Source organism: Amia ocellicauda, chromosome 17, assembly GCF_036373705.1.
Source record: "Amia ocellicauda isolate fAmiCal2 chromosome 17, fAmiCal2.hap1, whole genome shotgun sequence".
Lineage (NCBI taxonomy): Eukaryota > Metazoa > Chordata > Actinopteri > Amiiformes > Amiidae > Amia > Amia ocellicauda.
The window spans coordinates 1,457,763-1,471,321 of record NC_089866.1 but is presented as its reverse complement, the minus strand read 5'-3'; the positions used below and the strand labels follow the sequence as shown (position 1 = coordinate 1,471,321).

The window sequence follows — 13,559 nt, the reverse complement described above, 5'->3', positions numbered from 1 at the left end:
AGGCGTGGGGGGATTGTCCCGACTGGGCGCTGTCGGCCGAGATGGACATGTGAGGAGATGAGGCAGTTCTGTCTCATGAAGGCATTTCAAAGGGGCTCGGTGGCAAACAGGCAGAGCGAATTCAGAGGAGAGGGAGATGGAGGTTCAGGGAGCATTTTGAGTCATCTGAATGATTGCACATACATATATAAATATGTCTTTACAAGGATAGTCTTCCTCTAATGGCTTAAGGTAGCTGAGCTAATCTTTCCTCCTGTATTTTATCATCCTCACGGCTTTACAAAAGGTGACACACAATGTTCTGATGCAGTGAGCAGTCAGACAGGACAGGGCTACAGCAGATCAGTTTCTAGAGGAGACACAAATGTCCCCATTCTTTCTGACAGCTAATAATGTGCCGTATGGGGCTGGGCAGACCTTGGTCTCTGACTCCTCTGAGGAGAGCAATGCCACGTAAAAAATAAACATCCTTCTGAGCATCATGACGTCTCACAGAATGTTTTTACTCCAATGCGTCGAGAGTAAAGTTGCGATGGCACAGGAGACAAGTGACAGGAATGTGATACGAGTCCCTCTGTCTGTCCCTGCTGTTGTGCGCTCTATGTGAGGGACTGACCGACTGCGATCGGAAAGCTGTCTCTTCCCATTGCCCGTCTGAGAGGTGAGTTGCCCCCACGGAAGAAAAGCCCCTTGATCCCGATCTCCAGCTGCCCCCACCCAAGGAGAGTGACTCAGCCCTTCTATTTATCCCTGCCATGAAAACCGGCCATTACACAGCGAAGATAACGATCAAGACAATCCCAGGTCTCCACTGCGAGATCCAGCAGTATCAACACAAATCAAACCCGTCCGTTAAAGAAACACGGGGTGAGTGCTTTATTTTCTTCTTTTTCCTCCGTGATTGTAACCATTACATTTAATAACGTCTTGTGTATGCCAGGTTTAATCATTGATTATCAGTAAAGCTTCTTAATTTGTTCAGTGGCCGGCCCCAATCAATACCAGATCATGACAATCAATTAAGTCCGAGGTCACTCGTAGCCGAGCATCACTCCCAGGAGACAGTGGGGTTACAGTTAGGAAACGAGTCATGTCCATTTATATACATTGCCACATAACTATATATACATTGAGTGCTTTCCCGGGGGGTTGGGATGGAGGTCGTTGTGTGACGAAGACTTTAACGTCACTTTAAGACTCGCCATTAGTTCCCCTTGCCTTTGAAGCAGGTTTAAAACCACGGACACAAAACACAGGTCTATTTTAGTGTACAAGTCACCTTATTAGACCCTGCATTAGACTCCAATATGTGCGATTTACGGACCGATATTTCACGGACAGATGTGTACACTTTTGTTTACAAAGGGGTCGGAAGAAAACCAAACCGTCTGTAAGAGAAGGAGGCAGAACAGCTTTACCAATATTTGCTCATGGTGTCCTAAGCTTGTTTGGGAAATGTGAGTAAATAAAGCTGCATGCTCTTCGGCAGCACAAAAAAGTCTGTGGCGCAGTCTGAACTAACCTCAAGGTCTCCCATTTCCAGCTGAGAGTTTACCATTAGGATCTGACCATCGCTCTGCTGTTCCTACCATCTCAGATGTGAGGTCTTTCACACACTAAACGGTGACAGAAACAGCAGCGCATTTGATTTATTTTGTTGCATCTTCTGAACAATGATAGGCACACACTGAAACACAAGGTTGTTTTGTTCCGGAGTTGTGACACCAGCTCTCTCCCGGGCCGCTCTGACAGGCACGCAACCAACATCTGTGTGCCACGCGGTGTCAACGCCTCTGAAGGTCACACGCGCGAATAGACCAGCCTTTACTAAAATAAAAACGCGGCACAGGGAAACACCGAAGTTACACAAATACCTGCCAACCACTTAAGAGAAATCTGACCCGCTGTATCACAGATCAGGAAAGCCGTGCTTGACAGTTCATCATTTTGTCTTCCTGTGCACTACAGAACACCGAGTTGTCAGACCTGCCGGCCGATCATTGAAAGCTGATAAAGGAGAGATATTTCCCTATTGAGGCTCTGATAACGTGACAAGCTGTTAAAAGTGTCGGAAGCGCTTCCAGACAGGAGCTCTGAAAGGTGTCTGAGAGGACGCTCTGTCGCCTTCTCTTTCATCTCAAGCCAATCTGATTACGTGACGGTAACTTCACCAAGTGGCCATTTTCCTGGTTTAGGTGATTGATTAGCGCTTTAAAAACCTGTTCTTTGCTTTTGGATTGGAGTCGTGGGCTTGTCCTGATATCGCCCAGTGCATTTATTCAAGGGGTTTTGAAGATCGTGCTTCTCGCGATCAAAGCACGGATCTGGATTTCCCTTGGCTTTAACTTGTCCAGCGATAAGAACTGTAATAAGACAAATCAAGCCCCGTCTGTTATGACCTCAGCAACCCAATAAAGAAGTGCGGCGAAGCCTTCCAGCTGAAGCACCTGTTTCTTTATTATGATGTTTTGTTAATTGCTGATGGTTTAAACTCTCCACAGGCCTGTCTTTCGCTCAGATAAATGAGACCTTCAGTCAATGCCATTAAACAGACTGCAGTTGCCATGGTCTTCACCGAGAGGAAACAAAGACAACGCAGATTTCAAGTGTAATCCTTGCAGGACGGGGCACTGGCATTAAAGACGTTTCCAGGTGTTTGACTGGCCTTACCAGCGCGAAGGGGGAGCCAGTACCTTTGTTCAGAAGACCTGCTTTCAGGTGGATATAAAAGCTATTAAAAACAAAAAACAAATGAACATCACTAAACTGCAAAACACCTGCTGGCAAACATGATGGCATTAAACGGCATGCCTGGACTCCCCGAGCCTAACATCTGGACACGGAAACAGCTTCTGAGGAGCGTTTGATCACATGAGACACTGGGGCGGAGTCTCAGTCCAGCCGAGTCACATGGGAGACATTCGGCCTGACTGGGCTGGGTTTCCAAAAGCTTTCAAAACACCTCTCCAAAAATAAATGCAAATATGATAGATGAAATAGATATAGATTGGTAAATATTATGTACATCCATACTACAGTTTTAAAATGGGTTGACTACCCACTGTTGTGACCCTTCCATTTTCAATAACGTCTTCAGCCAGAACAGGATCAACTTTTTTTCCTTTTTCTGTCTTTTTTCAATAGGTTTACATCCATATGTTCTTGTTCAATTCTTCACTTGCCCAATAGGTCTCTACTAGAACAATGAAAAACCTTTCAGATTCCTGTGTTTTCTTTTATAAAACAATTTTATAAAATACAATACGATACTCCCAGTAGCCAGGCTCCCCCTAGACCCAGTTCTCCTTTCCCTGTTTGCAAAGCTGGGGAAACTGGTCCGAGTCTACCAGTAGATGGCACCTCTCTCTCTCGGCTGGAAGCTCTTAATTAAAAGCAACTGCTCGTATGCAGATTAACGGGCCCTCCTTCCATCACCTCTGACTCTCTGGCAGCGTGGATATATCTGAACCAGACCCAGAAGGACTGAGAACGAGTGGTTCAAACGCAACAGGACGCTGGCATCGGAGCTGGCCTGCAACATTTACATACAGGAACATGTTGAACAAATGCACGGGCTGGGCCAGGGGAGGTGAGGGCCCGCGTGCGTCTGGGTCTGTTTACATTATCTGCTAAAAGCCAGATGTTGTGAATAAACAGGACCGACACAAAATGGTCTGGAGTGATTTCTCTGGCCTGTGTCTGTCGCCTGCATTCATGTACATAAATCTGGACAGGGAACACACAAAGTGATGGGTGAAAAACCCACGGGAGCATAAAGAGGACTGACAGGCAGAGACAAGTGTGCAAGACGGAAAAGGAGACAGGTGGACAAAGGGACAGGAACCCCGCGGACAAGAACAGCTGCTCAAAAGTGGTGAAATTGGGCTTTACAGGACCCAGCTGGATGAGGATAAAATAGTCACACAAATTAATAAACTATTAGTTGTCTGTAACAGAATGAAGATAGTATATACATGTATGCATAGTGTCTATAAAGGGGTAAGTCAAAAAACTAGTCACATATACACACACACACACAATCTGCTGGCCGACACAGTGATTGACATTGAGGAGGTGGCCTACTGATCGTGCGTCTGTGAGTGGATGTATGGATCGGTCTCAACAATGTGGTTGGTGCCATAGATTAGCTGTGGCACTAGATGTTGCCTGTGTGTGTGATGTTGAGATGTAACACACCCTGAGACGACTCCACAGGCATTCGAGACACTTCTCAGAGCCACCTGAACTCCGAAACCCTGAATATTAATGCCGTGAATGAAGGCGAGAGGCAACCGGTTCTGTGTGCCCGGCTTCTCGGCACAGATGTTTACAATTCATGTGACTTGACAACCAGTATGGCTACGCTTTAATTTAATGCTGGTACAAATCAGATTGCTATTTACAAAACAAAATTAAATGCTCTGCTAATATGATGCTAAAAAAGGTTTTGCTTTGATCCTGCTAATGATTAAATCCTTAAAATACTTTCTCCGGTGTGTGGTTGCTGTTCGCTCTCCTCTGATGATTTTGAAAGTGGCTGCAATCGCTTACATAAACACAAGCCCACTGCACCGTACGCAGCTTTACATTATTGTTATTATGATTATTACATAACTGTGAATTGGTAAATAGGAAACACTACGGGTTCACGTTTCGAAGGCAGAGAAAACAGAATGAGAAACTGCTGCGCCTAATCACCAACGCATGTCACGGGGGGGAATTAAGGGAGATTATCGGATGCTTTGAGGTAGTAAATGTATGATGCTTATTTACCTCATTGTATGGTTATTCTTTGCCTCTCCGTGTGAGACAGGATGGCCGTACCATCTGGGCCCGGAGAAGACACGGACGCCTCTTCAAACCTCCGGGTCGCGTTTGTTCTTCTCGTTCTTACAGCTTCTTTGTTTTTCTCTCCGTAGGCCCGTTGTGTGAAAGCAAGGGTCAGCTCCAGGGCTCAGCCATGTGACCGGGCGCTGAGGTGGGGGGGATTGCCCTGGTTAGAAGGTGAATGTCCCCAGCCCGGCAGCTTGCGCCTGCCTGGGATTTTCCATACTCTTCAATACATCCCTCACTCACACAGCCTGGCAGCCTCCTTGCCTAATTAAATGTGTCACTAATCCACCCTAAGACCCGGTACAGGACTGATTTTATTAAGACCTTACCCGCAACAAAACTGCGTAAGCATATATTCGGATGGTCCGTTTGCGTGCCTCGATTTCCACACAGCCAAACGGGGCTGTTCCTTTAGCCCAATTCCAATGCAAGTTAGCTGATAAAATGAGACTAGGTTGTAGCATGACTTCTTTGTAAGTTTTTCCCTCAGAATTAAGTACGGTTACCCCCTCGCCAGCCCCCCATTAATAAACAAGATAAAGGAGAGTACATTACTTCAATTACCATAGCAGAATTAAATCTGATCCACAACCACAAAGACAGGTCTGCAGTTCACCGGCAGGTTAACCATGTGTGTCTGGTGCAGCATGCAAACCAGGCGGCAGACCTCGAAAATCTCTTAAATGATTGACCACGTTACATCAGTAATTAAATGTTTACAAACCGATCGAGGCCCTGTCTTCCTTTAACTCCTCATGCGCCCTCTCTTGTGCTGAAAGAAGTGCAATTCATCGATATAGTTTCCTTTCTCAGGAGCTGGGAGGTTGGGGTTTGTTTATGAAGTCCAAACTAAGCCATCTCGACCGGATCACAGACGCCATTTAATCCTGAATTACTCAGGACAGAAGAGGAAGCATCAGTAGTAGGTAGATATCTTAATGGGACGTCTGCAGATCGAATCAGTTTACAAGCATCCAATAAAATCATATTCACACCATTTAATACACATAAGCCCAGCCTGATCTCTTTGCAGTGCTGCTGAAGTAGGTCTGAGCTGCTGGGTTTCTATGAAGCTACAAGTTACTAACCTGTGTCTCCCGTTTCAGACCATGAGTTTCCAAACACGGTCGGCCAATAAACGACTAAACACTAGCTGTATGTTTTTTCCCCTCTTCCTCGGCGGTGTATCACTTCACCGAGTTAGTGGACTGCCGCTCGCTTTACTAGGCCGTGTGCCAGCGTTTGTCATCAGCGTTTTGTGGGAAATAAAATCTGAGACTGTTAATAATAATACCGTATGACAGCTGTCCCTAAAGGATACACTCTCCTCCTCAAATCTGCGGCACACTCGCTCTCCGAGTAATAGACTTTGTGTTTTCACACTAATTAAAGGGTTTGCAATTTGCCACACTTGACATGAGCCAGTGTGCACAGAAAAACCAAATCAACAACACGCATTAGGATCGGCTATTTAATTCTCATTTCCATTCTCCCAATGGCTCTCCGTATCATTTATTGCACCTTCGGTCTGCGATGTGCTTGACTGGATGCGTCTCAGTGGCTGTTACACGGAGGCCAATTCGCACACAGGAGAGACAAACAGTTGTGCGAGTTTTTGTTTTCAACAAAGATTGATCACTTTTGTCAACTCGAATTCCTTTACATGAGTAACATGCGCAATCTCATACTCTAGATGAGAAACTGCTTTTCAAGGCCGTTTAAATGCAGTTTGTGTAAACCAAACATTGCATTTGATTAATGGAAGCAAGGCCTAGCAATTAAATATCAAAGTATCAAAGAGGATATCGGGGCGCCGCCAGGGAATTCGATTAGGCTTTATACAGATGTTTGATCTGCTCATTGAAAGAGGGACAGTTCATCCGTTTCATATGTTTGTAATTAAATCCTTTTTGATTATTTAAAAACACAAAACATGTGTAGTTGGCCAGTGCTGAAAGGATGGTTTCCAATCTGAATCTGTCATCTATTTGTGTCCTCAGCCTGGCCATCCACCTCTTCATTGGCCATGACCTCCACCAGCTGAGCTTCTAAAGACACTAACAGGCTAAAATATTCATAGACTCTATGTACCTCATATATATGTATACATGCACATACACATATTTTTATATCATCACTATCAGCCCATATCGATCCCCTGCTGGATAAAAGCTCCTCAAGATGTTTTCATTTGCTTTGATCTACTACTTCTCTTCACGTCACACATGTAACATGTTTTTTATTTCTTCTTCCCATCTTCTCTGTGGTCTTCTAGGTCTTTCTTCATCTCTTGGGATCCATTCAATAGCTTCCTTTGTCCATCTTTGATCTGTTCTTCACTCTTTCAACGATGTCACACATTTTGGTTTGTTCTCAGATCCATTCAGTTATTTTCCTATTTCTTCTTGTTACTCCAAGCAGCTTCCTTGTGTCGTCCGCAGTTTCTGTATCATTTTTGCGTTAAGTGACTAGGTTTCACATGCATAAGTGAGCGCTGGCCATACACATTCATCAAATACTTTACTCTTCAGGCAAGTGGGTAGATCTCCTTTCATGAGCGTTCAGTTCCTTCCAAATGCACTCCATCCTGTTTTTATATCTCCATCTGCGCCGATTTGTTGGCCAAGGTTGGCATAATTTTTTACTTCAAGTTTCCGTTGACCTACTTTTTAAAAATGTACTTTAAAAATATATATATTTCAGTTTTAAGGATTTCGTAATACCTGCAACAATACAGATTGATTGCTCCTTCTTGCTTCAATGCATTTCAATACGGTCCCTGTTTGTCACACTTGTAACATGCATTTGAAATACACAATGTGTCCTGTAACTCTGGGTGAGGGACAATCCGCCAGCAAATGGGAACAAAATGGCGCCAACGCAAAGACAGCGACTTGTGTAAATACACATATCAGCACAGTGGATCTGAAAAACAGTTTATAATAGATTTCCTTTCTTCAGGAGGCGGGAGATAAAGCCTCGCTGCGCACACAATCGCCAGATCGTGGGGCGTGATTGCACTTTATTAATCTCTTCCTCTCGCACGGTGGATGGTGGGGAAATGTAAGTGATTAGATATAAATGACTGCCTGCTGTTCAGGATGGAGAATGGCTTTTGGGGGTGCTGGCTGCAGAGACCATAACGCGCTAACTGTCCAGTTTCTAGCGCTGAGCTCACTGTAATAATGGATAATGCTGGGCAGGGTTTGTGTGTCGAAAACAACAAGGCTTTAATAAGAGGCAATACATGCGGTAGTGATGATGTCTGTCCAGGCAGTACACTACGGACACGGGTCCCAACCAGCGCAGGTTATTATTTTAATCTAATCGTGACACAAACAGTTAATAGATAAGCCACCGCACCACGGAGACGTGTGACCGCGACCGAGATGCTGGCGAATGTGCTGAGTCGCTGTAAATACTACCGAGACGTGAGCTATGGCGGCTCACAGCAGCTGTCGTGATCGGAGACAGAAAGCTGCAGAGCTCCTGTCCCCCCATCAGCAGGACAGAGGGAAAACCCTCTGAGAAGAGCAGAGAGGGGCCAATGAGGAAGGGTTACAGGAGCTGGGCTCCAAATGCAGCAGATAAACACTGAGAGAAGAGCAGCACGTCCAGGGATACTAGGGTCAGAGTTCAGGTGTGCTGAAATCAGGCATGTATACATACATAGAATGGAGCGATGGGCCTGTTAATATTACAAATTATAAAACTACATCTGGAGTCCACAAGGGTATCAGAGCAGAAAGAGTCAATTGATGGAGTGCTGGTTAATGTATCCATGTGTATATTTATTTATTTTATTTTACACAAAGCTGTTATCACTTGAAATGCAACAGAGCCACCGTCTCTCTCTTGCTCTCTCTCTCGCTCTCAGGGGCTGTCAATCACACTTCCCTTCCCTGACTTCATATTGATATTCCACGGCCAGGTTTCCAGCTCCGTGACCCAGTTTCTCAGCGGCAGATTCGCAGTCCCTGCTGTCGGCCGCCGAGACGATGGACAGATGAACAGAGAACAAATCGCAGGGCTGAACCGTGTCCCAATCAGGCGAAATGGGGACCGTAAAGTGTCCGGGTACGTTGGGGAGGAGCAGAAATATATAGTGTGCCACCTCTAATAAATTATGAAGGATAGATTTTATCTGTGTCTCACCCCAATGGAAATGTTCCCACAGTTATACTTCATTATGGCATGTGGCTGCTGCAGCTATTAATTACACATATGTACAAATGGCGTTGAAAACTTCGGGGTCACCTGGACAATCCTACTGACCCAAGTAAGTGTAAGGGAGACTTATCTGGGCGTTGGCTACAAACCTTTTCCCCAAAATGTCCAACTATGCAGAAAAAAACACCTAAACCAATAAAATAATCTGCTGAAAACCATTAATTAACACATATGGCTTCACAAAGTCGTCAGATAATTGTGTTTTGCTGTTGTAATTGTCCCCAATTTCCATTTTCAGTCCATCACAGCGACGCCTCTCTGCGGTTTACTGCAGTTTACTGTGGGGACTGATTCTGTTTGACAAACTGCCACGCTCACTTTACACCTACTCTCAATTATTCAATTTTAGTATCTACTAAGCAAACATTTTGACAACAACAATTTTTCAATGCGTCTAAAAAAACCAAATCATCTCTTTCTAAACTTTTATGTAGCCGAGTTGATCTTCTTAAATGACTGTATTTATCTGCTCATTAAATTCTGTGCTAATTAAAATCCGTATTGCTCACAATAAATAACACATAACATGATACCGCACCATAGCAAAGGTAAATTCAAGCATTTCTCCCAAATCAAAATTGAACAAAACAAAACAATCTCATTACGCTCCACTCACGGTTAATGAAAATGCATGCTTGTGTGTGACAGTGTGCGAAGAGAATATAGATCTAGATCTGGGGGAGGGGGATGTTAAAATATACTTATTCTTACTTTGTTTCATAGAGGAATTCCTTTCCATCTTATAACTTTAACTCTGGTCCTTTTACTCCAGCCGCAGCTGCAGTCGGTATTGAAAAATCGATAACAAGCCGCTCTTATTTCTCATGCTTTCTGTATCGTGTCACGTCCTGATGTATGAATTTAATACCCTGGGTTTCCCTGGAGCAGAATCACAGCGAATGTCAATGCCAAGCTTTTCGAAAGGCCGGCAGCTGACGCAGCGCGATGAATATTCAGAGAGTGGGAGGCGGGGGGGACCTCCGCGATAACTGACTGCTGCAGCGGCCGATATCTCTGCTGGGGACTGACTTGCGCGGCGATGCATCCTTGTAAGATAAGTCCTTCTATCTTTACCCAGGCGGCCGCTCATCCCCTCTCCTCGCCGGCAAGGAATAGGAGGATCTCTGCGTGAGACGCCGGCATACACACGCGCACGGGATTAAACACAATACTCCAAAGCCGACAAAACAGTCGAGGCAAGGAAGATGTGGCGGGAGTGCCTGTGAGACCGCTGTACCTGGCGCCGGCTCCGACTGCGGTTATTCATAACGAAGCGTGTGGGTTTCGTTCTTATTATTTAAAAATGTCAAACAGATGTGTTTTACCCCCCTGTCCATTTGATGCAGCAGAGCACAATTTGAAGGCTCAAGTAATTGAATATTAATCTCGAGTAACATTCTCCTAGGTTAACATTCACTGACAATTTCAACATCAAAAAGATTCTCATTTCAAGTTTGTTAATCAAATATTACATTCAAATTTGATGAGCATCTGAAATCATTATATTAGTCATTATATTACATTATATTCAGCGTTGCCAATGTTTGGATATAAAGGCCTGTGATGTCAACATTTTTGTTTTAGTTTTCAAATGGTAATTGCCACATCTGTCAGATAAAATTAAACCTAAAACACCGACAGATCCATGTGTCTGCAGCCTATAGAGTCTATAAATGATAAATTACTGATAAATTACTGCCTCTCTCTGCCAAATTAGACACATCTCTCTCCATTGATCTCTCCCGGAGCCCCCAGGGGCTATTAAAAATAGAAAACAGAGGGTCAAAAATCTCCAATCACAGGACATGAAAACAGCTCCGGATTAGACAAATAAGAAACTACCATCAGAAGCAAAAACATAAAAGACGGCTGTTGCTCAGCCTGTGTATGATCTCAGCTTTGCACAGAGCCTAGTCAGCATGTGTCTCAGCCTCTTCAAAATCTTCCACCTGATGTCAGCCTTTTCTTCTACTTTTTAGGCATCAGTACTGACATCACCTTCCCTGACAGGCTGTGGCGCTGCCGATGGTTGTGCACCAGCGGAGGGAGCATTTGGTAAAGGTTAAGCACTTAAAATGACATTGTGTAGCAAGATCAGTAAAGGCTTCTGGTTCCGATATATACAAGCCCCCCCTGGCCAGGAGGACAAGACGTACTTTACGGTCACCTGGACGCCATATGGTCAGAGTTTGTGAGAAGTTGTGGAGCTGCTGAATAACAAATATAAGCCAAGAGGTGGAAGGCAGTGTCAAGCACAGAGTCCGCAAAGAGTGTGTGACGAGACGAGTGTGTCACAATCCACACACGCTGACAGTTAATTTGATACTCAACCCGTATATTTGCACGCCATTCGTATGGCATTCTTATGGTACTGTAGTTCAACAAACAAAAGAACATAGAAATCCATCTAAAAATGCCATTTCTGATCAAATACAAATAAAAGTTATGGCATGACATGTTAAATCTGCGCGGTTGGTGTTTTTGCACCCAAATGAGATCATAAATCACACATGCTTGCGGTAGCAGCTTTCCACTCTGAAACCTCATATTCATTAAGTTAATTAACTTGAAGAATAGGGCTTTGTTAATTAGTAACCCTTCAATAATTGCTGGTAATTTCAGTGTAATTATATGCCGTGCTAACAAATGTGTAATTTCCTGTTTATACTGTATATGTCATACATTATGAGGAACACATCAACATGGCATCATTCAAACATGCCTTCATACCAGACCTCGACCCCATCGTTATTAAATCACAAACGAGGTCTTGCAATATAAATCAACTCGCAGATTGATGAACACCTCAAAAGGTGAGACTGATTTCGTATGCGTCGGGAAATCTGTGGCAAATTAATTAATTCATTTTAACAATGCAAGAACTCTGGTCTTTTCCGATTTGGCATTTTTATAATCCTGAGTTTTGTGGGTCCCCGTCCCCCCAGATCCTTTAAGAGAGACTCTAAAACTAGCACTGCAAATGCAAAATGCTTGGTAAGAGATTAGAGCTCAATTCCTGTACTCACCTTTTCTATTCAGGTTAAATTGTCCAAGAGAAACGCGTTGCTTCGTCTTCTGGCATTTCTCTTTGTCTTCGCATGGCTTCGCTTGCTTTTCCTAACACAAAAAGGGGAGAAAGACAAAGAAGAAGAGGAAGAGAGATCACAGTTATTGACCTGCTCTGGTTTCTGTTCTGTAACCGAAACAACAATTCAATTTTCACCCTTGCTCAACAATAGCATTAAATCCTTGTGATGCTGTGTTCCGGCCAACAGGATAATCGCGAGAAGACGCTGTAGGCCTCACCGAACACAACCACATTAAATGTCCACAGATATGGGTTTTAACACTCTGACCATTATGGTACGGATGTTTGTTTTTAAATACGGTGCTGGGTGTCAAGCTCCTGTTCACCCGAAGCCACTCAGGAAGGCAGCGCTTTACTTTAGTAGCTGTCTTAAACAGCAGCCTTTCAAAGCACTGATAGGAAGTGAATTCACAAGAGGGGCTTCAATTAACTGTATTAGCCAATTCATTCAGTGGAGTCTTGTGTGGCCGGACCTCTTTTCAAGGGGCCCGCAAACTGGTCCAATTAATTAAGCTAATGAAGTTTTATATTTACATGTATAGATGGGCCGAGAGCGGGAGAGAGGCGAGGGACAGAGGAGAGGCACTGCAACGGCTTTGTGACGATATCGATACATAGTGGAGCTCGTCTCCAACACAGGACAAACTAAAAATAGACAGAAGTTCTTCAAGGGGTTCGGAGACTTTAACAGATTGAAATAAAAGACAGTAAGTCAGCAGTTTCGAGGTTGGATATTGTTTTTAATTAGTGATTGATCCCACATCCATACAAATGAGTCAGGACTGTCCCGTCAACACAGCAACGCAGCATCACAGCTCTACGTCAAGACTGCGATGATTCAGGAAATCTTCTATTGTGAGTAATTATCTAAATTCTGCGTTCAAATGAGTTAAGTCAGTGGTGCCCAAACACAGTCCTAGAGAGCCCCCATCTAGTAAGTTTTGTCAGTCAATCTAAATTGCTAATTTCAACAGACATGTGGAAGCATTCAGCTTGTTCAATTCAGGGTATTCTGGTCATTGAGGGCTGAAAGGGGTAGTTAGTTTCATTTTTACCAAATCACCTGCTTAATTGATCATACTGAAATGGTTCCAGGTGTTAAGAAATCGATAATTAAAGGTTACCTCAGATAGGGGCCCTCGAGGATTAGGTTTGGGCAGCACTGAGTTAAGTGACTAAAGTAGGGTTGCATTGTGGTCTGGGCTTGGGCTCGGGTTGAGAATAAAGAATCCAATTATTACTCGGTGTGGCACTGACGAACATTTATCCCTGAAGCGAGCGTTTCAATGTGTCGATGATTGATTATCGATGTAATACAGTGTGCTACATCTACTAACTTGTTTGCAGCACACCAATCTGTGTGTCATTCGGTCAGATGTTTTGAAAAACTGTGACTCACCATAAAAAT

At 44.0% G+C, this 13,559-nt stretch overlaps 1 protein-coding gene across 1 annotated transcript in view; it reads right to left on the bottom strand.

The window, feature by feature from the left end:
- elfn1a (extracellular leucine-rich repeat and fibronectin type III domain containing 1a) overlaps window positions 1-12,174 on the bottom strand; it is a 54,116-nt gene extending 41,942 nt beyond the window's left edge. The window contains exon 1 of the mRNA XM_066689756.1: window positions 12,090-12,174. The gene's annotated coding sequence lies outside the window, so the exon portion shown is untranslated. The remainder of the gene's footprint in view (window positions 1-12,089) is intronic.
- Between the last annotated feature and the right edge of the window lie 1,385 nt (window positions 12,175-13,559).